At 46.3% G+C, this 27,623-nt stretch overlaps 1 long non-coding RNA gene across 3 annotated transcripts; it reads right to left on the bottom strand.

The window, feature by feature from the left end:
• LOC110390286 lies at positions 5,756-20,541 on the bottom strand. 3 transcript variants are annotated; one of them, XR_002433666.1, is made up of 4 exons: positions 20,382-20,541; positions 11,435-11,835; positions 8,604-9,272; positions 5,756-6,644 (listed from the first exon to the last, which is right to left on the bottom strand). It is a non-coding gene; the product is annotated as an uncharacterized LOC110390286 (long non-coding RNA). The 3 variants fall into 3 exon arrangements; XR_002433665.1 differs by lacking the exon at positions 20,382-20,541 and adding an exon at positions 13,345-13,508; XR_002433664.1 differs by lacking the exon at positions 20,382-20,541 and having other exon boundaries at positions 11,435-11,960.

Below are 27,623 nucleotides of genomic sequence, written 5' to 3'. Positions count from 1 at the left end.
AGAAAAGATAGCTCATCCTATCCCCCAGAATTTTCCACCAAGATTCGAAGATCATCATTCATACTTAGTGCTTGGTGCTTCTCAAATCATGGGTAGATGGAGATGCCCTACTGAGGTAACAGCAGAGGCCCTCCTATGAATCTTCTTCACAGTCCAAACACAATATGATTTTGGACCCAACTTAAGGCTTGGTGACACTTTGGTGATGTAGGAAAAGTAAGTAGCCCTAACACTGGACTTCCATCCAACCTACAATGACATAGGTCTGCTGGATGGAGTCTCAGTAGATCTCAGTGCGCCCTGTTGGGTATGATTTATCTTGGACAACATAGCAAAGGGGAAGGGAATGAACTGTCTAGACAGAGGTACCCAGTGCCAGATGTCTTGGGACTATTCAAAAAATTCTCTGAAGTCATGACAGATTGAAGAAATGGAAAAAGTTTTAAAACACTGAAGTGTCTCATTCCAATTATTTTCTGGACATTTTTTATTTTGTTTTAAGACATATTTTATTCCCATATTTTCAATAGGAAGAATATATATATATGTATGTATTTTTTTCCCCCAGTGAAACAGTTGTCAGGACAGATTTTTCACCAAATTTAATCTCAAAAATATATCAAAACATTTTATTTTTTACCTGAATTTGGTAAAATATGAATTTTGAATCCTTTAAATTTCCTGTAAAATAAAATAAAAAATATTTTCCAACTTGCTTTAGATGTGAAATATCTCCCCAAAACTGAGAGACTCAAAAGCAAAGTCATGAGAAACTCTCATCCCAAGACTCTGTTTCTGGATCTTGTACCGCATGGTTCATTGTTCCTCCCTCAAAAACTGCTCTGAAACACAGTTTCTTTTGCATCGCTTTCCTCTACATTTCTGGCTGCAATTTAGGAGACTTCAACCCCAGAAAAAATGCTGTTGCTCTCATCACATACCCACTTTATTTTGGAATATTCCATGCGTATTACTCCCAGCGAAGGAGAAATGGCCTCAAATAGAGTGGAGTACATCTCTAGCCATTGATATTTTGAAAGATGCCTCAAATTTTAGGACCACCTCCAACAGTTTTATCTTCCCATTCCCATCCTCCTTGATTTACTACAAAGGTGAGAAGGAAAGCCATTGCCTTTAAAAGGCTGAGGACTAGAGCTATGCCATTATGAAATTGATAATGCAAAAAATGTTTAAATATCCTCCCCACAGAGCAGTGCTGAGCAAGACAGGTAATCACTAAGGGGTGCACAACCATTTTATGGGTCATCAAGTGATAAAGATAATATGCTGCTTATACACCCTGGGTGTGAGGGCTCATTTGGTTACGCCAGGCCATTACACAGCACTCTAAAAAACACAATTGTTTGATTTGCCTAAATACAGGTGAGATGTAATAAAACCCATGTTTGCCATCCCTTGCTGCGTTATGACAATCTTAATGTGGAGAGTGACCTTTTTATTTGCCTAGGAAGCACTGTTCTTACCAATAGCACTGTAGAAATAAAGCTTAAGGATGTGTATGCATACATGTTGTCTATTAGCAGCATGGCAGGAGAATTATAAAAGCTGGAGCATCATAAAAAGTGATTTCCTCGAGTTCACACCAACATCCTGGGGCTTGCGGGCAGCATGGTCCTTGCTGGAAGAGAACAGATCTCAGCATTCCAAACGCTGGAGCAAAAAGGTCAAAGAGTGAGAAATAAAAGCGTTCACCGGTGTGGTGGGGGAGAAAGAGAAAAAAAGAGAGAAGGACCCGGAGAGCGTTACATCTTGATCAAGGAATGACGGATAATATTCCAGAGCACCATCTTTCAGGCCCCTCGTTTGATGACAAAGCGCGACCAGCATCCCACATCCATTATCCGCTTCCCTCCCCGAGGCGAGCGCATCAATAACGCTCCCTCTGCCTCCCGGTGCCGCGTCCCCCGTCGGCTGCTGGGCATTTCCATGGAGCCCGCGCATCATTACAGCCCACCAATCTTTCACCGCTCGCCTCGGATCCCGCTGCTCCACGGGAGCTGTGTTGTTAACCAGTTCCTCTCCTTCGGGGATGCTCCATCCATCCCAGGAGGTTGGCTTTTCTCATGGGAAAGATGGGAAAACCCTTCAACTACAGGTGGTGGAAACCTTTCAGCATTTCAACACCATCATCCTTTCGTTTGGCTTTGTTTTGCTTTATTCTTTCCTCCTCCCCAGATTTAATTAACGAGTGCCCTCATCCCAAAGAGTTCATCCAAGAGGGCGAGGAGGATGGATGTAAATATGAACAAATTCCAACATCTGTTGCTGTGATCTGGTGGGATTCATGGTCTACTTTTCTTAATCATCTGACAACTGCCCAGAGCCGAGTGCGTTCCTGGTGTGCATGGCCCTGCCAGCCATCAACACGGGGTTAGCCTTACCCATGCTTTGACATCCTTCTTCCTCCAGAAACACTGCAATGATTCCCAATGCCCCCAGAAGCCTGGCGATGGTCTGAACTCACCAACAAGCTCTAGGTGAAGACACAACAATTTAGCTTGAGAGAGAAACAAGCCACACACATGACAAGAAGCATTGTGTGGTTCTCCTTGGAAGTGTTATGGAGTGCTGCTTGAGTCTGCAAACACCAGGAGTGGGAATGGTTTTAAATAATTCACCATGAGCCCTCCCCAAAGGGGAAAGCTGCAGCTGGGAGTCCTGTGCCCAGGAGGAGCATCAGTGCAATGGAGACGAGCAAACTATGGATTGAGGAGAATAAACTGTGAAGATGTCTTGGTCAAAGCTTTGACTAATACTAGGTTAAAAGTAAATCTCTGAAATAGACCCTACTTTCCTCTCAGCTCCTCATCAGTCTTGATGACTCCTGTCAACCACTTCTGCATTCACAGGTGGCATTTATTCAGGCCAAGAAGTGCAGCTTCATGTGTGGAAACACCAGGCACAGCACGGAGACACTTGGCTGGAGTCACAGTCCAGAACCAATCCTAAACCAGTCCAAAACTAGTTTGCATCTTCAAAGCAAAGCTTCCACCAGGAAGCTTCTTTTCCAGTTGCTGGTTCCAGTCCCAATAGGAGCACTGGTGGGTTTGAAACTACATCAGCTGAGTTTCTGCTAGCTGCAGAAGTTGCAGGAAAAGATGATAGTTCAAGTCAGCTTCCAACCTGTCACCCGCTTCAGGAAGGGTCAGCTGGGAAAGGTCAGCATTAGCAAAGCAGCCTGCAAAGTAAGCCAGTTAATAGAAAACCTGCTTCTAATTGCTTGCTACATTACAGATACACCTCCAACCACCTGAGACCACCAGGAACCCATTCAAAGCCTTGCTTCTGGGCTTACACACAAGCCTTCCATGTTTTATCATAACCGCGTTGATTTTTTGCTTTCATTTGTGTGTTTTTAACTTCATTTCTGTGTATATTACTTCCAGAAACCTCCAACAGATTCTCTCTGGATTGCTGAGATCTGAAGCTCTGCACACAGCACCCTAGCAGAGGGCATTTCGTCCTTTCCTGCACCACAGTCATATGGGTGACAAAACCATACTAGTGCTCCTCACATCAAGGTTGTGATATTTGTAAGTGTGGATTATTATTTAAGTCCCCAGTCCAAGTGACTGCAGCGGTGCTGTTGAAGAACTGTGGAGATCTGACACTTGGGGACATGGTCAGTGGGCACGTTTGGGGTGGGTTGGGGTTGGACTTGGGGATCTCAGAGGTCTGTTCCGACCTTAATGATTCTATGGCTCCAAGCCATGTAGAAGGTCCTCCAAGATGCCCTCTGAGACCTCTTGAAGCAGCAGCCTCTTGCTCATGCCCAAATCCACCTGCTCTTGCATGATGTCATGTGCACCTTCCCATCGAACTCACACCAGGCTCAGCCAGCTCCCCTGTGACCTCAGGCAACCGGTAAGCCAGTGAAGGGCTGGCATACAAAGCCCAGGAAGCAACCAGAGCCAGTCCCAGCAATCCTCTCCCTGCTCAGCTCCAAGGTGTTGCAGCTCTTACCCATTGCTCTGTGGCTTTGGGACTCATGGAGGCACCATGAGCTGGCCATGCTCTTCTCCACAACACCAGTGTCCCAACACCTGGGCTGCCAAAACCCCATATTCCATCAGTGGGACAGCAAATCCTGCTTGGTCAGCAAGCACCTCTCCCCTGCATGATTTGCTTTCCTCTTGACAAACAACACCTAATATTATTGGGGTCTGCTCAGCATGGCAGGAGATTTTTTTTGACTTGGCACAAGGTTACATCCCAGGGTTCCTAATGGTGTCAACAGGAACGTGCCATGTTACAGCCAAACCCAACCACCCTCAGTGCGCAATCCTGGATCTCGTCTCTGTTTCTTTTCTGTTTTTGTTTTTTTTTTTTCATTCTCCCTGTTATTTAAATGATTTTGAGCAAGAAAGTAGGCCATGAAAAAGGGGGTAGCATTGTTTTAATAATTAGCAATTATGATCGCTGCAATATTAATTGCATATTTCCATAGCAAACCCTCCCCTGGAGGGGAAAAGTGAGCGGTGGTTAGAGACCGTCGAAGCCTAAAACTGGAATTCCTGAGAATGGGGAGAGGAAAAAAGGGGAAAGAGAGAATAAACTTCTTACATTCAAGTAAATTACTACAGGGATTCCTTAGAAACCTTTAATTAGCCCTGCTCTGCTGTCGCATTGATTGGTCTGAAACTCATCAATTATTCAATGACAGCAGCTCTTTCTCTCTATTTTTTTCCCCCTTCTTTTCATCCTTTAGGTGGAAGAGCCTGCTCTGAACCTGCTGGGGCGTTTCGGTTTCCATGCCATCAAGCCATGGGCTGGGAAACTTGGCTCCATTTCCGACCTCCAGCCCAAACCCAGCTGGGACCAGTCTGATTTCCACAGTGTTGGATGGGACTCCATTCCCTTGCCTGGCTGGCTTGCTGAGGAGCAGTGACCAAGGGGTGCCAAAGCCATGCTGGTTTTTAGGGATCCTGCCCCAGCCCTGGCTGCTTTCCAGCCTCTGAAAGTGGGATTTTTCAGGGGACAACGTGCTTCTTGCATCCAACATCCCTGGTGGGGTGACTGACATTTTTGTATGAGGAAAGCTATTTGAGGGAAAGCAAATGCGGAATGGAAATGGAAATGCAAATGGAAAATCAGCCACCTCCACTCAAAACAGGCCACTTTCTCCGAAAGCCATTTCCCCCCGTGCATTTCCCAAATATGGCCCAGCCCTGGTTGGCAGCATTGCCCCATCCTACCCCACATATCTCCCACTCAGCTCCACGGCTGAAATGAAACCAGCAAAATTCATCCCCGGCCGCTCTGCGCTACTTACACTGTTAGAAGAGCTTTGCTCATCACGTGTGTACATACATTAGGCTGTATATTTGCAATCCCATTTATTCCAAGGAATTTGCTCTAAAGCTGCCTTCTGGAGACCCCTCTGTGCAAGGCAGCTTTGGGCTGCACGGTTCTGCACGGAGCAGAGTTGGACAGCAGTGCTTAGAGAAAGGATGAACTGCTGGGAATTTGGAGCACTGACCTGTGCCAGCTGAAGGTTTTTCAGGCTTTGGTCTAAAGCACAAGCCCTTCCTTGAACTTGTAATTGAGGAAAATTTTGTTTGGAGAACATTGTCTGTCCAGCTGCTGTGCAGCCAAATACTTAGGAGTGCAAGAGAGAAAAAAAAGGAAGAAAGATAGTATTACTCCAATGCGATTGCAGACAATGCTGCTTTTTCTGTAGAAGACATTTTATTTTATTTTGAAATGTAACTGAATGACCCAGTGACCAGCCTTACACAGCAAGGAACTCACCCACACATGTTTTTTTCCATTTCCCCACCAGGTTTTTCACCTATCCAAAGCAAAATTCCAAAAAATTTTTGTTCTAGACAGGGGAAACCGTCATTCTAACAATGTTCAGACAAGGCAGAAAATGAGCAGGGAGCTTTACCACATTCAAAAATGATATTTTTCAGTGAAAATCCTTTCATTCAGGAAATTCTAAACAGCTCCCAAGCCTATCTGTAATGCTCGGATCCCCAGTTGTTTCCTGATCCTAAGGCAAAATCGATTGCATGAATCACCTCAGAGAATGTTGCACCCAGAAAAGACCTCTCCCTTCTCCCTTATTTTCTCTTCCCTGCAAAATCTTGAGGAAAGTTAGTTTATCCATCCCACGTGTGGTTTCTTCTTTCCCTTAAAGGTGAAGACATCTATTTTAGATTAAATGAGTGTTTAATTCGACTCAAATTCTTCCACATAAATTCACTAGGTAGGATTCATTTAAATTCGTGGCACTGAGGGACATGGTCAGTGGGGATGGGTTGGATTGGACTGAGTGGTCTTAGAGGTTTTTTCCAACCTCAATGATTCTATGGTTCTACAATTCTATGATTCTTTGGTTCTTTTCCAAGACGGCAATGGGAGCACGTGTTGCACACTTTCAACTTAATTTTGGACAGCCTCGAGGTACTGCACTGAAATGGAAATGTATCATTCAGAATAACTAACAATGATGTCCCACCTCTTCATTTCTGAGGCGCTATTTTTATTCAGATGAAATACTGGATGCCATTTTTTACCTGTTTTGTTCACCCCAGAGTGCATCCTTTGACATGGGGACCATTTGTCCTCTCTCTCCTCCTGCTTTCATTCACTCCATGGTTTCAGTTATGCTTGTTTCACTACTGGAAACAGAGAGGAGTAATTAATAAACCTTAGCAAAAGAAAGAAACAAAAATGTGGCATTTATGACATTATCCAAAGATGGGGACGTTGGGTGCCTGAGACATGCTTGGAGACCATGGGAAGGTCTGGATGGCCCCATCGGGTCCCCCACTCTTTCTCCTACACCCAGCGAGAGCCGCGGAGAAGTCACTGCCGCTTATAGGCAACAAAATAAAAAATAAAAATCCAAACCGAAGAAAACCTGAACCCCTTGCCCCAAGAGGGGGATAAGGGATGATCTATTGACTATGAATTTCATTTATCTTCCCACCTTTCTCGGTCTGAGCAGTTGCAGCAGCGTCGCTCGCGGTGTGCGCGCACATATTCGCCAGTGTATTTCCCATCCTACTTATCCCCGGGAATTTATTCTAAAGCTCGCTTTTGGAAACCCATAAGTATGACATAATTCAGAGGATTTGGTGTTCTGGTCAATGTTTTGTGATGTAGTTATTGTGCAAGCTCTGCTGTTGTGGAGGAAAATGTACTAAAAACAAAACAACAAATTAGAATTGTAGTTTTTCACTAGGGATAATAATTTATATCCCATTCTTGGGGAGCCGGAGCATGGGAATTCCTTCATGTCTTGTGGCAAAAAAGTAAAATAAAACAAATGTGACATTAAAGGGTCCTCAGAACTGCTTTTACTATCAGCTTTCAGGAAATTGGGTTGTTTTCTTTCTCTAGTTCTGAGCTTAAGAGGAGGAACACGGTGATGGTCCTCGCCACGTCCCATCACCCACCTGTCCTCTGAGAGCAAGGAGAGGGGAAGAAAAACTGAAAATGACACTTACCCTCCTTTTTCAAAATTTCTTCACCTTTCTAATTACAAATACAAGTAGGAAGGCTTCACATTTTTTTGAGGGAAAAAGAGAAGAATGCTTGATTTCTATGAAAGTCAGGGTGTAACTCGAGAATTGACGGAAGAGAGTTGATCAAAAAAATTGCCAAAAATACACTTTTACCATGACAAAACAAAACAAAAACTATAGAAACACTCTAAGGTGCATGAAGAAGTTATATTTTCAGGGAAATTCCTACTGAGATTACAGCATTTTGGATCGCCTTTTCTGCTTACTGTTGGAAGTTATATCTCCTGGCTTTTATATTGAAAATAATACAGATATGTGCACATATATATATAAAGTATGTATGAATATATGAATTTCACATTTTCTCTCCTTTTACCCTCATCATACAGTACAATTTTTAGAATCTCATACCTTCAGTATAGACTTTCTCTGCTATTGCTCCATGATCCCCATTCTGGCTGTCCTCAGAGAGGAGCTGGGGAAGACGGGGACCCGGGGATGCCCCAAGAGAAACCAGTGAGGGACACCAAGGAATCATAGAATCATTAAGGTTGGGAAAGACCTCCAAGATCCACAAACCATCCCCACCATGCCCATTGACCACATTCCCAAGTGCCACATCTCCACAGCACTCGAACACCTCCAGGGATGGGGAATTCACCACCGCGCTGGGCAGCCTGTGCCAGTGCATCACCACTCTTTCAGAGAAGAAATATATTTTTCTCTATTTTATATATATTTTCTGTCCCCTCCCGAAGGAGCCCCATCACCAACACTCCCACGCCTGTGTGTAAGGGCTTACTTCGACCCTCTCCTCCCCCCCCCCCCAAATTTCAAGAATGTACAGCTCATGAAAATTTCATGCCATATGTAACAAAGCAAAATGAATATTTAATTGGGGCTTTTATGTGAAACCAGATAACAAAACCAGTTACGCACAGAAAAAAAAAATTAAGCCCCTCTAATGTTTGATAATAACTGGTACTGAAGTAGTTAAGCTATTGGCAACAAGCGGCTCCTGATAAACACTCCGCTAATTCTGTAGGAAAAGCACTAATTAGAAAAGCAATAATAATCGGTGTAATTGCTCTAAATTACCCTCCTCACCGAGAAGTGTGTTTGGATGCTGCAACGCAGCTGCTCCTGCTCCATGCGCTCGCAGCCGGGGCTGCTGCGCTTTTCTCTGCTGCCCTCTCCAGGTCCTGCAAGGGGAAGAGCTGTCCTCCACGGCCCATCCAACACGATGGGACGGAGTAGCTTTGGTGCTGGTTGAAGTGCTGTGGCCATCCACACCTTGAGGGACGTGTTTTCATGGGTGCCGTGGGGAGGGGTTGGATTTGGACTTGGTGATCTCCGAGGTCTTTTCCAACCTTCACGATTCCATGCGTGGGCATGGCGGTGGTGATGAGTTGGCGGTTGGACTTGGTGGTCACAGTGGTCTTCTCCTTTCCAACCTTAATGATCTCATGGTTCTGTGTCGCAATATGGACCTGGGCTCAGAGCAAGATCTGGGCAGCAAGGAGACCTGCAGGCTTGTATAGAATTTTTGTTCACCGGCAAATTTGGTCATGTTGTCTTGCATAGTAGCAAACAGAATCAAAAGCTTTCACTGACTGGCTGTTAAGGCTGCATTAGGGTTGATAACTAGCATTTCCGGAGCAGTAAATTCCTCCATTCCTAGAATGGTGTTTTGCTCTGGATGTCATCTTCAAGCAATTGGAAGAAAAGAAGGTATCAGGAGTAGTCAATGTGGATTCACCAAGTTACATCTCTGTTCTGTAAAGGGGATAGAAACATGAGCTCAGAGTGACTGGAGGAGGCCAGCATACAGACACACTTTAACACAACTGCATCAGCAGTAACGATGAGCTCTTCCTTCTCCAAGGAAACAAAAGCACTTGTAGGCAGAGAATCCCTGCAATTTGCTACCATATCTCCTGGTGGCTTGCCATTCCCAGTGCCAGGCAGTGACCATAAGCTCAGGACACCTCCTCCCCAGGGAGCAGTGGTGCAATTTCTGGGTAGGGTTTGCCCAAATCAACCCAATCCACACTTAATTCTCACTGAACCCCAATAGGGGACTCACAAGGACAACCAACCCCAAAGCATTTGGCAAAACTGGCCCCAAAAGCTGGAATCCCCCAACTCACTCTCAGCACCTCTCATAGCCGTCAGAGAAACACAATTCTTTTAAATTTAACTCCACTCATCTTGATGGAACTATCACAGAGGAAACTATTTCAGGAAAAAAAGTCAAACCTCTTCTGAGCTTGGTTTCATCCCATTGCACATGCCACTGCACAGCCACAGAAAGCGGACAGTCATGCTCCACTTTTCCCTGTGTAATTATGTTGACATCTTTGTTACTTCCATGCATGCTTCAGCATTATTTATATTGGTTTAACGATCCATTGAACAAATACTGTACTTCGGGAAGTGTTACTTTGGTTAGGAATGATTACAGTTTCTCTGGCATTCAGCACTGCTAACCACAGACAAGAGGACTGAAGTGCACAGCTGGCTTGGAGTAGAGCTTGGGGGCTTTGGGAGTGCAGGGGCAGATTTTAGCTACGATAATTCACCGTGGGGAAATGTTTTCTGGTTTGTTTGTTTGTTTGTTGCAGTTGAAATAAGTATTCTGAGGGCATTCGGAAGGTTGTGGGGATTTCTTGTTATTGTTTTCTTTTTGTTTGTTTGTTTCCTATACGAACCCAAATTAATTGCAACCTGATAATCCTTGAAAGGGGCTTCCTAGTCGGTAGAATTTACTCAAGTGGAGCCAATTCTTGCAAATACTTCCAAAGTTTTGCTGCTCTGAAGCGCACCCCATGAGCCAATCCCGCCTTCCCTCATCAAAAACACTGGGCATCCAGACATGCTTGTTGGGACACATCTCACAATGACAATGAGATTGGCCAAGAAAGGGAGAGATGGTCCTGCATTTATGACAAACAGCCTCATTCTCATCTGTCCTTGGGTGTCCCAAGGTGGGAAGGATCCCAAAACGTTCCCCTAGCAAAACAGGGCTACAGCGGCACATTGGGAATGGGGAACAAGAGGCCTACCCAATGGAGAACAAGAGGTCTACCCAGTGGGGAACAAGAGGTCCATGCAACAGGGAACAAGAGGTCTACCCAAAGAGGTTCTAGGCAGGCAAGAGGAGTGAGGACAGAAATCCCAACTCCAGGGAGAGATGAGATTTTGCCTTCTACCCTTCCAAGAAAGATTTCAGCTAAATCAACAACAGGATGGAATGCACATGGTGATATCCAGCAAGCCCATTACCTCAGCCTGATTTAACTCGTTTTTTATTTATAAAATTAATTTTGAATCGTCTTCAGTTGGTCAGCTGAACTTTTGCTCTTCCAGTTTGCTGCACATATTAGGTGAGCCCCCACACAAGGGAGGATGGTAAGAAGGAGCCAAGCCAGCCCATGGCAAGGAGGTGGATGGGGAGGACTCGGGGGGCTGAGGAGGACCACAGGGTCAGGATGGCTTTGTGTTCCACCTCATTAGCTCATCTGTATCTGCCTGAAGCATGTGCTGGGTCTTCCGTGTGCCCATTCACCCTTCATTCCTTTCCACCATGGCCTCTTGTGTCTTAAGACCTGTCTTATTGTGTGCTCGCTCTGGCAGAGTGGAAAATTTAATTTTCAGCTAATTAGTTTCTAAGTTGCTGAACATCCTCAAATTACCAGGCATCACCTTTCCTGAAGGGGGAGAAGGACACAACTCACCTGTATCCAACACTTGACACTGCTGGAGTCAAGAGCATGGAAACAAAGGAACCTCAACTGCTTATTGTCTTGGCTCAAAGGTCGAAAGTCATTTATGGCAAAGCTCTAATTAATAGTTTATGACCTGTAACTGACCAGTTTCTTTTGTTGGCATTTAGTATTATTAGCTAAATGTTTGCTTTGAATGCAGAACGAGATTACCTTTGAGATCCACTTGTTTGCCTTCCCTTGGTCTTCAAAAAACGCTGCCCTCTGGCCCGTGCTGCATTCCCTGAGCACAGACCTATTTGTGGCAACAGCTTTCCACCTGAAACCACGTCACCAATGCGCTCTTGTTCTGATTACTTGGTCACCAGAAGGTCATATGGATATACACACTATTTTCCAGTTATTCTTGATAAATGGTCTGGTAATCACACAAAGACCAGCCAGCTATTAAAGCAAACAGCAACAGTGGTGAGCATCCAAATTCAGTTTTCCATGTTCATGTAACACCTGGTTTATCCTTACCTGCATGCTGACAGTTGAAGATTCTTTACCTGGACCTAAAGGAGCGTCGGATGTGAAGGAATCACATCTCCAGGCTCATCTGAGGGGTATAACTGCAAAAAGTACCAACTTCAAATGTTAAATCGCAAGTCAAGCTTTTTTCAGTTGGAGAATTTAACAGTGTATTTTTTCCCAAATAGAACTAAATTCCTATTGAAAATATCTTTTATTTTGCTTTGAGCATTTCTTTGAGATATTCTCCGAAGCTTTTCTTAAAGCCCAGCACCTTGGTCTCTCCCACTCTGAGAGATCTCCACAGCTCTTCTACATCAAACGTCATCTGGACTTGCCCTGTCCTACCCCACTGACTGGATGCTGGGCTGCCTCTCTGCTCTCCCCACCACCCCTGTTCCTTATTCCCCAGCACCCAGCCCCAAAGGAGAGAGTTTGGGTGCAGACCCATGGCCAGGAGATCCATCACTCTGCAGGCGTTCGGTTCCAGCTGCACCAGAGGACTACGTGGCTTTGATGTTATTGGTGGTGTCCTGCAAAGTGATGGCCCTGCTACCAGCAAGGTGAAAATTGGAGAAGATAGCCACATCCCTAAGGTGCACGGGAGTACCCATTCAAATTCCCCATGCTCATGCTCCTCCCAGCACCTCCAGTATTGCTGCCCATGGCTGGAGGGACCACAGCTGGATCCAGCACCGCTCACGGAGACAACTGCAGCCACCCACCCTGCTCCTGTGCCCCACGTCCATTGCTTCTGGGAGATGCTGCAACTTGGAAACTACCTTTCACATGCACTAGGCACTTTTGTGCTGCCTGTGTCTCAACAAAACCCAAACCCTGCATGGCCCTTTCTCTCCAGAAGGGCATCTGGTTGCTCTCCTTGGGGACAGAGGACACGGGCTTTGGCCGTGGGAAGGACGCAACGCCCGTCTCCAGCTGTACCAGTCAGGCTTCCCCATTCCCCATCCTCTGCTGCCATCAGGTGGAAGTTTGCTTTCCTGCAGCTATCAGTCGCAAAACCCACTGCGTCTCCCTGGTTTTAAGCAGGGAAGAGAATTCCACGGCCTTTGGTCACACAGGGAAAGCCACTGCAGCCTAGAGAGAGTGGAAATTCCCCTGTGTGCTCCCCTTGCCAGCACCGAGCTGGTGCGGGGCACGAAAGAGGGCTGGGAGCACCCAGGAGTGCTGGGAATTACCTCTACTCAATGATCTGGATTCAACCTCACCCGAGCATCTCCCTTACAAACCCCACCCCAGGAGGGCCATGGTTTAAAGCAGGTGTAGGATCACCACCAGCATGCACCTTGGCATGACCCTGCAACTGGCACGAGTCAGCAATCTCCATTGGGGATGCCCAAACAGGCCAGGACCACGTTCAGCAGAGCAGCGCAGCGCTTTGGACATCTGAATGATACAGTAGTGATGATGCTGACCAAGACTGAAAGCATTCCATCATTTCCTTCTAGCAGCCAAAAGCTTCACCAGACAAGGACTGCTCCTATCCAATACCACAAATGCATCTTTTTAGAGACGTGCTCTCCTGAGGCACTTCTGAGAACTGCTCCCAACTGCGTTCTGCCAGAAGTTTTTTGAAATTGTTTTGTACTTACGACGAAAAGCAGCAGCTAATTTAAGCAATGTAAATTACTATTTTCCATGCTGCAGCAGCACGAGATGAGAGTATTCGTTCAGTACTGAAATTCAGACAGATCGCAGAATCACAGAGTCAGCGAGGCTGGAAAAGACCTCCAAGATCCCAAGCCCAACCTCAACCCACCCCACCATGCCCACCAACCTTGTCCCAAGGGCCACGTCCCCACAGTTCTGGAACACCTCTAGGGACTCCACCATCTCCCTGGGCAACCTGTGCCAGAGCATCACTACTTTTTATGAGAAGAAGCTTTTCCCAGTATCCAGCCTGGATACCATGCTCGCGGAGGAAAACTCAGAGAGTTCACTGAGAAGAGAGTCAACCAACCTGACGTTGCTCAGAGCCAGGACGCTACTAAGATGTTTGATGCTGATGCAGTATGATGCAATGCATCTTCAGGTTCAATATTAGGAAAAAATTCTTCTCCAGAAGAGTAGCAAGGCACTGGCACAGGCAACGTGTGGAGTCACCATCCCTGGAGGTGTGCCAGAACCGTGGAGATGTGGCAGCTGGGGAGATGGTCAGTGGGCATGGTGGGGTGGGCTGGGCTTGGGGATCTTGGAGGTCTTCTCTAACCTCAGTGATTCCATGATTCTATATTCTGGGCCAGTGCAAAGCTTTTGTACAGCAGTTACAGACAACAGACCAAACAGAAGAGAAACAGCAGTGAGATACTGGTATGGATCTTTTTTTTCTGTGTGGCTCTGGGAGATGCTACAAATCTGAGCATACTCTGTTAAATGCAACCCAAACAGGTGAGGAGACCCAAGGGGCTGCAGGAGGGAAGAGACGCAGAATGGTGTGGCCCCACTTGTGCAATGGCAGAAAGGGGCAGCTGCAAAAATTGCATACCCAGGAGGCAGCAGACGAGGTGCCCGGGGCCCAAATAGTGCCTCTGCGCTTCTCCTCTGCACCGAGAGTGAATCGGATGCTCAGGTGTTGACAGAAAACTACCAGCAGAAAGCAAGGTTAAAAAAGCAATAACTCAGCCAGCTAACTGCCAGCGCTGATCCTCCCTATCTCCGCGCTCTTGATAAACAAATTCATAACAAGATGTTACTGCGCCGTTCCCCGGAGCGGTCCATTACTCTGTCGCTCAACACGCACTCCCAGTTGAAGCCAAGCTCCCACAATACAATATCCTTGATATGATCTCCTTTGCATTTGCTATGATGTAATTATGCTAATTACCCAGCCTGCTTTGATATCCTCGCGTTCTCCAGGAGTTTTACGATCAAACCTGTTCCTTTCATTTACTCTCGCTGCCATCGGAGCCGGCGTGGTTTTATGTGCCGTGCCACACGCACAGCTCTGCGGGCTGCTCCTGCTTCTGCAGGCCACGGGGCATTTCAGACATAACTTTGTCCCCTTTGACCATAGCCATAAAAATCACTTCTCCTACTGAGCACTGAGCCACGTCAATGGTTCTCCCCTCTCTAAGGTTACGCCGATAATGCTTGCGCATTTCAAGCTTTCATCTGTTTGCAGCGATGCAGCTTTCCCCTATTTTACCCTCCTACCTGCAATGGAAGCACTGTGTGTTAGATTCACATTTCTTCGTGGGAAATAAATAAATAAATAAATAAATAAATAAATAAATAAAACATTCAAAACTACCCAACACCAAAATGTAGAATTTTTGGAGACTGAATCCCCACAGCTCGTACAAAAACGACGCAACAAAGCTGGCCCCGAGGTATCTGGAAGGAACTGCTTTAAGTAACAAGTCTGAAAAATACCATTTGACATAAAAAATCTCATTACTTTCCTGACAGCCTGAAATAGACACAGTTCAAATCAGACCGAAGTATGATCGAAAGTTCTTCCCCCTTCAACGAATATTAGCTTACTTCGGAATATTTCCTTTCCTGTTCATGAAGTTTCAGTGCAAATGTTCTGCAGAGCATGGGTCTCGTGAGCTTTCTCGTTTCAAGTTTTGCCATGTGCTTTCTCTTACAAAAAAAAAATAATAATTCTACATTTTCATGGCTTGGGGCTACCATGAAATTTTCTCTCCAGTAAACGTGATTTAAATACAAAGAACTGTTAGCCACGATCGTCATAAAATAACCAACCATGACCCAGATCCCTTTTATAGAGGGCTCTTTTTGGTGTGCATCATTTCCATAAATTCCATGTGTGCGCCGTGGCCTTTCGTACTGTGTATTTTGAATGTGCTTTCATGAACTATTTCCTGTTTTTTCTTTCCCTTGTTACCATTGGGTGGAATTGCCTCGCGTTGCTAAGTGAGTAAATGTGCTTTGCAATATGTTGTAGATCTGCAGGCTGTGCACTGCTAGAGCATTTCCTGCATGGCACAGCTTTGTGTTGTGAGCTCTGGATCTCCCTTGCAAGAAACACAATGGAGATGTAAGAAAGGCACAATGCAGATGTAAGAAATTGAGACCTCTGCAGCACCTGGGCCAGCACCAGGGCTGCCCATGTACCCTCAGCTCAGTGCACGGATGGATGAAGGCTGCTTCAACACCTTCCATTTTCCTCTCCCGTATAGAAATGTGGCTCCAGCATCTGACTCCCACGCTGGGTGTAGGTTTGGGCACCACAGTATGAAAAGGGCATAAAGCTACCAGAGAGTGTCCAGCAGAGGGGTATGGAGATGGGCAAAGTGTGTGAGGAGCAGCTGAGGTCCCATAGTTTGTTCGGCCCACAGGAGAGGAGGCTGATGGGAGACTTCCTGGCCCTACAGCTCCTCATGGTCCTACAGTCCCTCTTGGCTCTACAGCTCCTCATGCCCTACAGTCCCTCACGGCCCTACAGTTCTCTCACAGCAGCCTACAGCTTATTCTTGGCATGGAGCTACATCAAGGGAGCATCAAGTGGGTGTTAGGAAAAGGTTCTGCAACAGAGGATGGTGGGCATAGCACAGGCTCCCCAGGGCTGTGAGCAAGGTCCCACCTGCTGGAGCTCAAGGGACATTTGGACACTTCAAAGAGACCCTTTTCCCCTACCTCTGACAGTACATTTTTACTGCACTGGAAGAGGAGTTGGTGGGCAAGGAGACCTCCCAGACAGCCCAACTATGATCTGCAGCAAGGTGAATCCAGTGGGCACATCTGTCTCAGGAGGTCAAGGAACAACCCAGAGGGATTTGGGGGACTTCAGTAGTGTGATATGAAGAATACATCCAACTCGCTTCAGTTGGAATCATCAGAATCTCACCAGAGTCTTCTTTAGAGTTTTGCAGAGAAATAGCAATGCTCCAGATGGCAACTCCAAGAGTTGAGCCATGCAGACTGAAACACCTGAGAAGGACACTGTTTACACACCTACTAACAAGCTAAAGCATCAGTGTTTCTTTTGATGGCTTAGGGTTGGACTTGATGATCCTAGAGCTCTTTTCCAGCCTTAATAATTCTGTGATTCCATAATTCTTGGTCATGGAAATAGAAATAGACAGATTTGGTTAACTCCCACATCACATGCCCTTGAAATAATTTCAAAATAACAACTCTCTCCTACCTAGAGGAAAAAAAGCAAAACTGCACTCAATACATCTCTTAGGGTGTCCAAGGATGAGCAGGAGGAGAGATGCTGAGACAAGCAAATCCTGCTGCCTTCACACCAAACCCACGGGGCAATCAGGGCTGCCTGACAGAGCGAAAGGTGATCGTTTTGATATAGTAACAGCGGTTGACAGACCAGAAAGCTTTGCATGAATGCCTTTAAAAAGCAGCCCTGAGCTTTAGGGCATGAATGTGAAATTTCTCCATCTACCAAGACTACACCAAGACTAGTGATGTTGCCTACATGAGCTGCTCCAACCTGAAGAGACAGTGTTTTCTCCTTCCCAACCGCTGAACAAGTCTTGCCGCAGCACAGATGGTGACCAAGTTGCTGTGGGAAAGTCTGGCAAGAGAGTAAAGAGCACAGCTCCATCTGGGAACACCTGAAGCAAAGCTTTCACATAAAGCTTCTGTGAAGAACAAACACTGTGTGCCCAAGAGGGATAGACACCATTTGACCATGGTGTTGTCTGGGACATCAGCTGCAGAATCAAGTTCAGCATAGTGGAAAGTTTTGCCCATAGGAAGTCACGGTCACCTGGTCAGGAGTCACAAGATGCTCCAACAACCTCCATGCTCACAATAGTGCATAATTCATATCAAGCTCGAAACCTACCTAGGACAACAAGGTCTTACCTGCACCCAGTGCAGACATCTTTGATTTGTTCTTCGGGGCTTTTTCCAGTTTCTAGCTGTCCTAGACTTTGTTAGGCAGAGGGTTTCATTCATAACATCTTAGGATTGTGGTACAGGGGGAAGTGAACCCTCTCAGTGCCCCAGATCAAGAGGTTGTCTCTCCTCATCACTAGATAACGAGGCTGGAATTAAATGGTGGCATGACACAGGAAATTTTTGGAAGACAAGGCAGTCCTGTTGCTGGGTGGTAGAGAAAGGACTTAAAACCATGGAGGTTTCTGAAGTGCCCTGAATTCAAACAACAGCTTTAGGAAAACAAAACACATCCATACAACTTATTGTGCTGTCTATGGCAACAGCTGGAGGAACATGGGAACTCAACACCTACCCTATGTGGAAGGATTCAATCCATTTCCATGATTTGTGGGAAAAGGAAATTCAAGGTGAGAAATATTCAGCAGAAGACCTCTCAGAAAAAATTTCATTTTGAGATAACTGGAGGCACATGGAGTGATATAAGCTCGCATAAATGGGAAGAAGACCAAGGGGCTGACTCGTTTGTTTTGCTTCTATTCAACTGTCCAATGGAATCAACAATTTTCCATGTAACATTTCAGTTAGAGACGTGCCCTGGGGTTGGTGCCTAAGGTCAGATGAACTTGTCTTACAAATGGGGCCAAGGCAAGGGTCCTCTGTCCTTGCACAAGCCAGCTGTAGCCCCACAAAGATAAGGAGGAGCTCATCCTAACGTCACATCTGTAAATCCCATGGCCACTAATAGCAAAAATAGTCTGTCAGCTGACTCACTGCTACTTTCATAAATATCAACACCTGTTTCTCATTACTTTGCACCTTTGAAGAAGATACCTTCTGCTTGCAGCTGGTCAGAAAGCCAACCCCATCTCGAGTTACAACCTGGTCATGCACCTCCACCACCCTCTCATTAATTAAGGATGAGAGAGCTACCCCAATGGCTTTTGAGTGGGCTGAAGCCAAATCAGTTCCACGGGCTGAAGGATGACACACTGAAATGTATCTGTTGACATTATGCAAAGGACTTTGGAGTGTTTGTGACTCAGAGATATGGGCTGCCAGTGATACCCCAATAAAAACCTTGTGGCTCAGTGTAATAAGGCAGGAAGTTGTGGGTTTTCATCCTGGCACTGCTGCAGCAGCATTGGGTAATGGGGACCATGGATTTCCACACAAGGTTATGGTTGTTTGAAATCACGTAGGGTTGACAAACATGAGATGTTCCTGAGGACTCCAGCAAAACTCGAGCATAAAGCTTCTCCTGCTGACTGTGGTGGTCTGTGTTCCATCTTCACATATGTAAACACCATTGGTCATACTCCGGTTCTGACTCCATGGCCATCCTCCACACAACCTTTAGCAGATCATTTTCCCTTTACTTCTCCATAGCTGTGGAGGTTGGACACCCACTCAGAGAACTCGATGCCTCTCTGGACAGAGCCATCCATGCAAGCAAGTTAGGGTGAGAAAAGATGAGAAAAGAGCTCTCATTTTTCTTACTATTTTCATATTTTTCACTTCAGAAATGATGGACAAGTTACTTCAATCATAATGAGCATCAGCATTTCATCCCTTTTAATCTCCACACTCAATTATTCTGCGGAAAACAGCTTCAGTGTGACTTGGCTTATGATAGAGGCACTGCTGCCTTGACTACGTGGGTAATAAGAGCACAGAGATGACCTCAGGCTGCTCAGAGGAAAGCTAGACATCAGTTAGAGTACATGACATTTCAGGGTATCAAAGGAGGAGGGATAGCTCCTATACACCTCAAAAGGCGCAACTGAAAAGTCTAGGAATTAGCACAGTAACTGCTGGCAAGAAGTGAGGCAGCCAGAGCCCTGTGGCTGAACCATTTCATTAACACCCAACTCAAGAGCTGTGGTTTGAAGTGAAACTGCCACTTAAAAATCATGGAGTGAAATCCACCTATTCCTCCCTGCAGCCTAGATGTTTTAATCCAGCTCTGTCCTCCCAAACGTGTTTTGCAATGATTGAGACGACTAATAAAGAAATACAAAAGCATTTCAATACCTAGATAATTTGTTGAACTGACTTTTGTCAATATCCTAGCAAATTTACCCTGCCAGCAGTTCTGGTACACTTCAAGTCAGTATCTGAACCACAATCAAGCCATCAGTAAATCCACTGCCATCTGCATTTATCTCTGGTAAGCCACAGAGCTGGATGTAACAGGCCCAGCATTAGCAATTAGTGTGGCCAGGATGACCTCCTGCAGAGCTAAGAGAGCACTAACTCTTCTGTGTGGACATAGATCTTTCAGCAGCCCCAGACAAGTAGGGCAGGGTTTGGGGGAAGCACCTTCACTTACCCTACATCAGGCAGCCACGTTATCAAAGTCCTGCTCACCCTATCAGTGTCACAACACCATCCCTCTTGCTCATCTCAGCTTTCTGAGTACATCCGTAAGCACTGGGCGCAAACACATCCCTGTAACTTTACATCTGGTGTTTGCTTTCATAGCTGAGAGGATTTTGGCTCCATGTAGCATGTTCTGTGTAAGCTGGCCACAGTTCTGCTGGCAGCAGGTAGAGCTCTGAGACAACACGAATTATGGTCATTATCATGTAATCGTGCTATCACTACAGCAGCCAAAAGTCTCCTGTCAATCTCTTCTGATTTCTACTGGATGATCAGAATTGAGGTCCCAAGTGGGTATGAACACACAAGAAAGGGGACCATAGGATTCGTTTTGTGCCTTTGGGATGGTACCAAAATCAGAATTATTTTCCCAGTTCATTCTTTACAGAATACAAAACTTGTAATTAAACTGATGTCTGACCTGCCTTAAGGCGTCTTCAATGGAGACGAGACACGGTTAGCTCCATGGAACCACACAACACAATGACATGTGCCAATGCATCATAGGATCATAGAACTGAGAAGGCTGGAAAAGACCACCAAGTTTATCTGGTCCAACCATCAACTTCCCACTAGTATTTCCCCACTAAACCATGTCCCTTCGTACAAAATCTACTGTTTCTTGAACCGCCAGGGGCACTGACTCCACCACATCCCCGGGCAGCCTGTTACAGTGCCTGATCACCATTTAGAAGAAGTTTTTCCTAATATCCAAACTGAACTTCCCCTCATGCAACTTGAAGCCATTCCCTCTCATCCTATCACTGTTACCTGGGGGAAAAGGCTGACCCCCACCTCGCTACAACCTCCGTTCAGGTAGTTGTAGAAAGCAATCAGATCTCTCCTGAGCCTCCTCTGCTCCAGACTGAACAGTTCAGTTCCTTCAGGTACTCCCCATCACACCTGTGCTCCAGACCCCTCACAGCTTTGTTGCCCTTCTCTGGACACGCTCCAGGGTTTCAGTGTCTTTCATGCAGTGAGGGGCCCAAAACTGAACACAGCACCCAAGGTGCAGCTTCACCAGTGTTGAGTACAGGGGACATTCACGTCCCTGTCCTTCTGGCTGCACTCTTTCTGATACAACCAGGATGCCATTGGTCTTCTAGGCCACCTGGGCACACTGCTGGCTCACGATCAGCCAAGCATCAACCAGCACCTCCATATCCATTTCTTCCACACAGTCTTTCAGCCAGTCTGCCCCTAGCCTGCTGTGTTGCCTGGGGTTTTTGTGGAGGACATGGCACTTGGTGAACTTCATCCCACTGGCCTCAGCCTAGCTACCCAGCATATCCAGCTCTCTCTGTAGGACCTTCCTATGCCTTCCTAAGCATTTTTAGAAACAACAAGCAAACAAAACGAAAGAGAGAAGTCCTGCAGCATCTTGGTACATCAAAGTCTCTGCTAAGTACTTAAAACTACCTTCACTGCGCAGGATGAGATGCATCATTTGCCAAGGAGTACTTGAACACTCAAAGATTCTTTCAGCAGTCTGATCAAAGAAAAGGCAAAATTCCCATCTCCAGAATCAAAATCCATTTAGGTACTTCATCACTTCTCTTCCCACAGAAGTTGTAGACCTCTTACTATTAATTCATTCTTCTTCCTGTGCTGAGTTCAAGTCTCTTCCATTCAGTGCCATGCTACAGGACAAGCTGTGACACTTCCTCAGTCTTGACCAGAAGTTGCTTCTAAAACGATTCCATTGAGTCTGCGGAGTGGGGTGACAGATGTCATCTACTTGGACTTCTGCAAAGCCTTTGACATGGTCCCTCACCACTTCCTTCTTTCCAAATTGGAGGGGTGTGGATTTGAAGGATGGACTGTTCGGTGGATTAAGAACTGGTTGGCTGGTCACAGCCAAAGGGTTGTGATCAATGGTTCTATGTCAGGGTGGAGGCTGCTCACAAGTGGTGTCCCTCAGGGGACCGGTGCTCTTCAGCATCTTTATCAAGTTTGCAGTTAACACCAAGCTGAACGGTGCAGTTGACACATTGGAGGGAAGGGAAGCCATCCAGAGGGACATGGACAGGCTGGAGAAGTGGGCCCATGTGAACCTAATGAGGTTCAACAAGGCCAAATGCAAGGTGCTACACTTGGGCTGGGGCAATCCCAGGTATTTATACAGACTGGGGGAAGATCTCCTTGAGAGCAGTGCTGCGGAGAAGGACTTGGGGGTCCTGGTGGACGAGAAGCTGGACATGAGCCAGCAGTGTGCGCTGGCAGCCTGGAAGGCCAACTTTGTTCTGGGCTGCATTAAAAGACGAGTGGGCAGCAGGGAGAGGGAGGGGATTGTCCCCCTCTGCTCAGCTCTTGTGAGGCCCCATCTGCAGAACTGCGTCCAGGCCTGGGGCCCCCAGTACAAGAAAGACATGGAGCTCTTGGAACGAGTTCAGAGGAGGCCACCAAGATGATCAGAGGGCTGGAGCACCTCTCCTATGAAGAAAGGCTGAGGGAACTGGACTTGGAGAAGAGAAGGCTCCAGGGATTTTGTGGCCTTCCAATACTTGAAGGGGCAGTATCAACAGGAGGGGGAACAATTGTTCACAAGAGTGGATAGCGATAGGACAAGGGGGAATGGTTTTAAACTGAGACAGGGGAGGTTTAGGTTAGTTATTAGGAGGAAGTTTTTCACTCAGAGGGTGGTGATGCACTGGAAGAGGTTGCCCAGGGAGGTTGTGGATGCCCTGTCCCTGGAGGCATTCAAGGCCAGACTGGACGTGGCTCTGGGCAGCCTGGTCTGGTGGTTGGTGACCCTGCACTCAGCACGGGGTTGAAATTTGATGGTTTTTGAGGTCCTTTCCAACCCAGGCCATTCTATGATTCTATGATTCTATGATAGCGTACTGGCCTAGAAGGGGATAACTGCACTTAAATTAGCATTATAATTTCCAAGGCTTAATAAAAAGAGGAGATTATGTTCATGCTGGCATATGGATGTACACTTAATTCCAAAGTCCCTTCTGGGTAACAAACATTCAACCCCTGGGTGGGCTCTGTTGAGCCCCTTTCCATCTATACTGGCAGCCTGCGCTTCACCAGCCTTTGCTAACACTGGAACCAAGGATGTAAGGAAGCGCAGAGATGAATTGAAAATGCTGGTACACATCTTGGCTTGGGTCCATACAAAATTTTACTAAGATTTATACCTGCAGATCAACTCTTCAAGAGCACTCAACACAAAGATGAGACAAGACTTCTTGAAGTGCTTCCAAATTCATCATGCATCAGTTTTATTTCAAATAATTCATCAATCTGGACAAACGAAGCTTACCTACACACTACTCCCTATCAAACTGCTTTGTACCTTGAGGACTTTGGAGTATCTGAAATACAACCCCAAGAAATCTCAAATTTCCTGCTCCAGAGTAGGGCTCGATTAAGTAGCTGATGGACAACATCCACCTTTTTATCCAAAGATAAATCATAACTGCTAAACCTACATTTAATAATCTTCTATGCTTGGTGTTGCAGTGGTTGCTCTTGGAACTTTACTTCAAAATGAAGAGGCAAACAAGCAAGGCTTTAAAGCATACATCAGTTTTAAAAGAAAATGGAATTTGCAGCCTCAGGTACATATTGCTCATAAGCTCAATTAATTCATGAGGCATACATAATGTATTTTTTACAGTAGTTTACTACAGCTTTGGAGAAGTATATAGCTAGATACTGTTAGTGCAGAGAAAACACTGGCAGCTTTGTCCCACATTTCAGTGCTGCAAATTAGAAGAAAAAAACAGTAGTGCAGGAATATGTGTGTCTATTGCCAGTTGGGGTCCCACAAGCAACTGGGCTTTCCTGTAAGCCATCCTTCATACATCTTCTGCATGAGAGAAGAGGATCAAGAGCATTGAGGGCTGAGATCTTTACATATCCATCATTTGCCATCCACTTTTCCTCTGCCAACTGCCTAGATTTAATCCTGACTGCAGTTAATGAAACAGCCAACGTTACATCAAAGACTGTTCCCAGCTTTGAAGCCTTGATTCCAGTTTTTGTAGCCATGACAATGTGTTACTAGAAACTTACTCTACTACAAGCAGTGCTTTCCCAAGAGAAGAAACAATATTTGAAGATTTTTTTTTTAATGCAAAAGAGACATGGAAAAGGGGACTAACATTACCAAAGGCTATTTTTAAATGACCTTCTTTAACATCGATGCCCTGTCCTTGAGAACGTTCAAGGTCAGCCTGGACAGGGCTCTGAGCACTGATGGAGCTGTGGGGTGTCCCTGTGCACTGCAGGGAGTGGGACCACACGGCCTTTAAAGGTCCCTTCCAACTCAAATGATTCTATGATCTGCAATTCTATGAACATAAGGAGTTCATGATGGTTGCTTCCAAGCCAGGCAGAAGGAGTCAGGAAAACACACGTTTCAACAGTATTTCCTTACTCTCAATAAACTTCCAGACTTTCTGCAATGTAATTCCCTGTGGGCCCCCAGAAGCGCTTCCTAGCACGGCACGTTGCTTGGGCTACGTGCAATTCCTCTCTCAGAGACTGTACTTTACTGAGACCTGGTGCTGAAGCTTAAGCATCCTCAAAACGAGGTTACAACCAGTCTTGTTTTGGTAAGAGGAACACCGCAACACACTCGAGTAAGACACTGTGTGGGTGGAGTCGAGTGAAATCCTGTATTTCGCAATGTTTTAACTCAAAACCCAGCTGCAGGAAAAAATTCAGTTCGCAGTGCTAAAAAAAGCCGTAACCACAAAGAAGCATGACGAGTTGGAAGGTTCAAGCAAAACACTTTCAGTTCAGCGTGCCAACAATTTGGAGGCAGATGATTATCAAAGGCCCAAACATCACACCTCCCACTGCAACACAAGAAGTCAAGCCGGGCACAGGAAAATAAGCTTAGTGAAGTACAGTAGCTGTGATCACAGAATCGCAGGGGTTGGAAGGGATCTCCAGAGATCACAGAAGAGTGATTTCTGGCTGTTAAACAATTCAGAGCCCCAGTTATTGCATACAGAGTTGGAAGTTTTGTCAACTATTGACACTTTGCCTGCAATCAGTCCCAAAGGGGTTAAGCACCAATTAAGCACAGAGCCCTGCGTAAGAACAAGACACCGCAGCTCTCACCATTTTGTAGGTTTGTACAGCAGCACCTGGAAGGCAAAAGGAGGTGGGAGGGCTCTGCACAATATGCTAAAATAACAGCGGAAAAATCTTGACGCAGAGAGCTGAGCACCTCCTTAGGCATCACGCACAAAAGCAATGGGAAAACACACAGATGACATTCAGCCATCAGCTCTCAGCTCACACCGTTTAAAGGTGCAAGACTTCAGGCATTTGGCATGGTTCTCAAATCCTGGAAGAACTTGGCAATGAAATTGGCTTACTCTCTGCTTGGTGTTTAATTTAACAAAAGTCTCAGTGAAAAAAAAGGAAAAAAAATCACTTTTCATTTGTGCTTTGGAAGTGATTACTTTGCCCGGCAGAAGAGAAGAGAGCTGAAACCATGCTCCTTACACACCACAGGCACTTTGCACTGAGATGCTTCAGCAGCACTGGCCAGGCACCAAGGAAGAGCAGAGCAGGGGTGGGATTAAGGCAGAAAGGCACAGGGTTAAGAAACAGGAGCACGTTCAAGTTACCCCAGGGCTGCCAAAAGCATTTGAACGACCTACGGGCTAACAAACATTTCAGATGGAGACTGGTTCCCTGGTTCCACCAAGATGTGGCAGAAACACAGCAGGAGAGAGTAGTTCAGTGATGCTGATGGGAGACAGAACAATTGACTTCTACAGAGTGAGATGGCCTTGTCTGCAAGCAGCACCATGTATCCTTGTACGTGAGCTGGAAATGCATACCAGCAAAGCCTATAGCCAATTGCTGTGCCCACGGCAAAGCAAGGAATATTGCCCCAGCTGTTGGAGAGAACACACACAGGAATCCACAGAATGGAGACTACAGAATTAGCTCATCCAGCTGGTTCAAGTCTCAACCTGCTCATACGTGCAATAACGTCTTTCACCCAGACAAGTCGGCCTTATCTGTTTTCACAGGTGAAAGTAAACACCTGCGCCAGGAGAATGGAATTTGATTGTCGTTAGGAAAAAAAGTGACTGCTTTAACGAACTTGATCTGAAGTAGAAATCTACCGTTAAAAACACACATACAGAATCTTCACGATAGCTGCCCAAGAAGTGATCATCGAATCATAGAATTGCTCAGGTTGGAAAGGACCTTCAAGATCATCAAGTCCAACCACAACCTAACCATACTACCCTACAACCCACTGCTAAATCATGTCCCTGAGCACCACATCCAAACAGTTTTTAAACACATTCAGGGATGGTGACTCAGCCACCTCCCTGGGGAGCCTGTTCCAGTGCTTCACAACCCTTTCTGCAAAGAAGTGTTTCTTGATATCCAACCTAAACCTCCCTTGGCACAACTTGAGGCCATTTCCCCTTGTCCTGTCACCAGTGAGAAGAGACCAGCCCCGCTCTCACTGCAGTCACCTTTCAGGTATTTGAAGAGAGCAATGAAGTCTCCCCTCAGCCTCCTCTTCCCCAGACTAAACAGCCCCAGTTCCTTCAGTCTCTCCTCGTAGGGCCTATTCTCCAAGCCCTTTCCCAGCCTTGCTGCCCTGCTTTGGACCTGCTCCAGCACCTCCATGTCCCTTCTGTACTGAGGCGCCCAAAACTGAACCCAGTACTCGAGGTGAGGCCTCACCAATGCCGAGTGCAGGGGCAGGATGACTTCCCTAGTCCTGCTCACCACCCCATTCCTGATCCAAGCCAGGATGCCATTGGCCTTCTTGGCCACCTGGGCACACTGCTGGCTCACATTCAGCCCATGTCCATCAGCACACCAAGGTCCCTTTCCATCAGGCAGCTTTCCAGCCACTCCTCCCCAAGCCTGTAGGGTTGCCTGGGGTTGTTGTGACCAAAGTGCAGGACCCAGCACTTGGCCCTATTGAAACTCATACGGTGTACTTTGGCCCACCAATCCAGTCTATCCAGGTCCCTCTGTAGTGCCTTTCTACCCTCTGGCAGATCAACGTTCCCTCCCAACTTGGTGTCATCTGCAAACTTGCTGAGAGTGCACTCAATGCCCTCATCAAGATCATTGATAAAGATGTTGAATAGAAGTGGCCCAAGCACCGAGCCCTGGGGGACACCACTCGTGACTGGCCGCCAACTGGATTTAACTCCATTGACCACAGCTCTCTGGGCCCAGCCATCCAGCCAGTGTTTCACCCAGCAGAGCGTATGCCCACCCAAACCATGGGCAGCCAGCTTCTCCATGAGGATGTTGCATGAGGATGCTGCGGGGGACAGTGTCAAAGGCTCTGCTGAAGTCCAGCTAGACTATATTGAAGTCTTACCTTCATCCACTAAGCGGGTCACCTTGTCATAGAACAAAATCAGGTTTGTCAAGCCAGATCTACCATTCATGAACCCATGCTGACTGGGCCTGATCCCCCGGTTGACCTTTATCTGATCCATGATGGCTCCTGAGATTATCTGTTCCATAATCCGCCCCCCCCCCCCCCCAGGACCCAGGTGAGACTGATAGGTCTGTAGCTACAACCCAAATTACACCTTTCTAGCCACAAGATGTGGGAAATTCGTGGCATTTCTCTGGGTTGGTTAGAATCACTCCCAAACTTCCACAGAAAACACAGACAGTAATTAACGAAAAAGCAGTCAAC

The sequence above is a fragment of the Numida meleagris genome, chromosome Z (assembly GCF_002078875.1).
Source record: "Numida meleagris isolate 19003 breed g44 Domestic line chromosome Z, NumMel1.0, whole genome shotgun sequence".
NCBI lineage: Eukaryota > Metazoa > Chordata > Aves > Galliformes > Numididae > Numida > Numida meleagris.
This window is presented reverse-complemented; position numbering and strand designations above follow the sequence as displayed.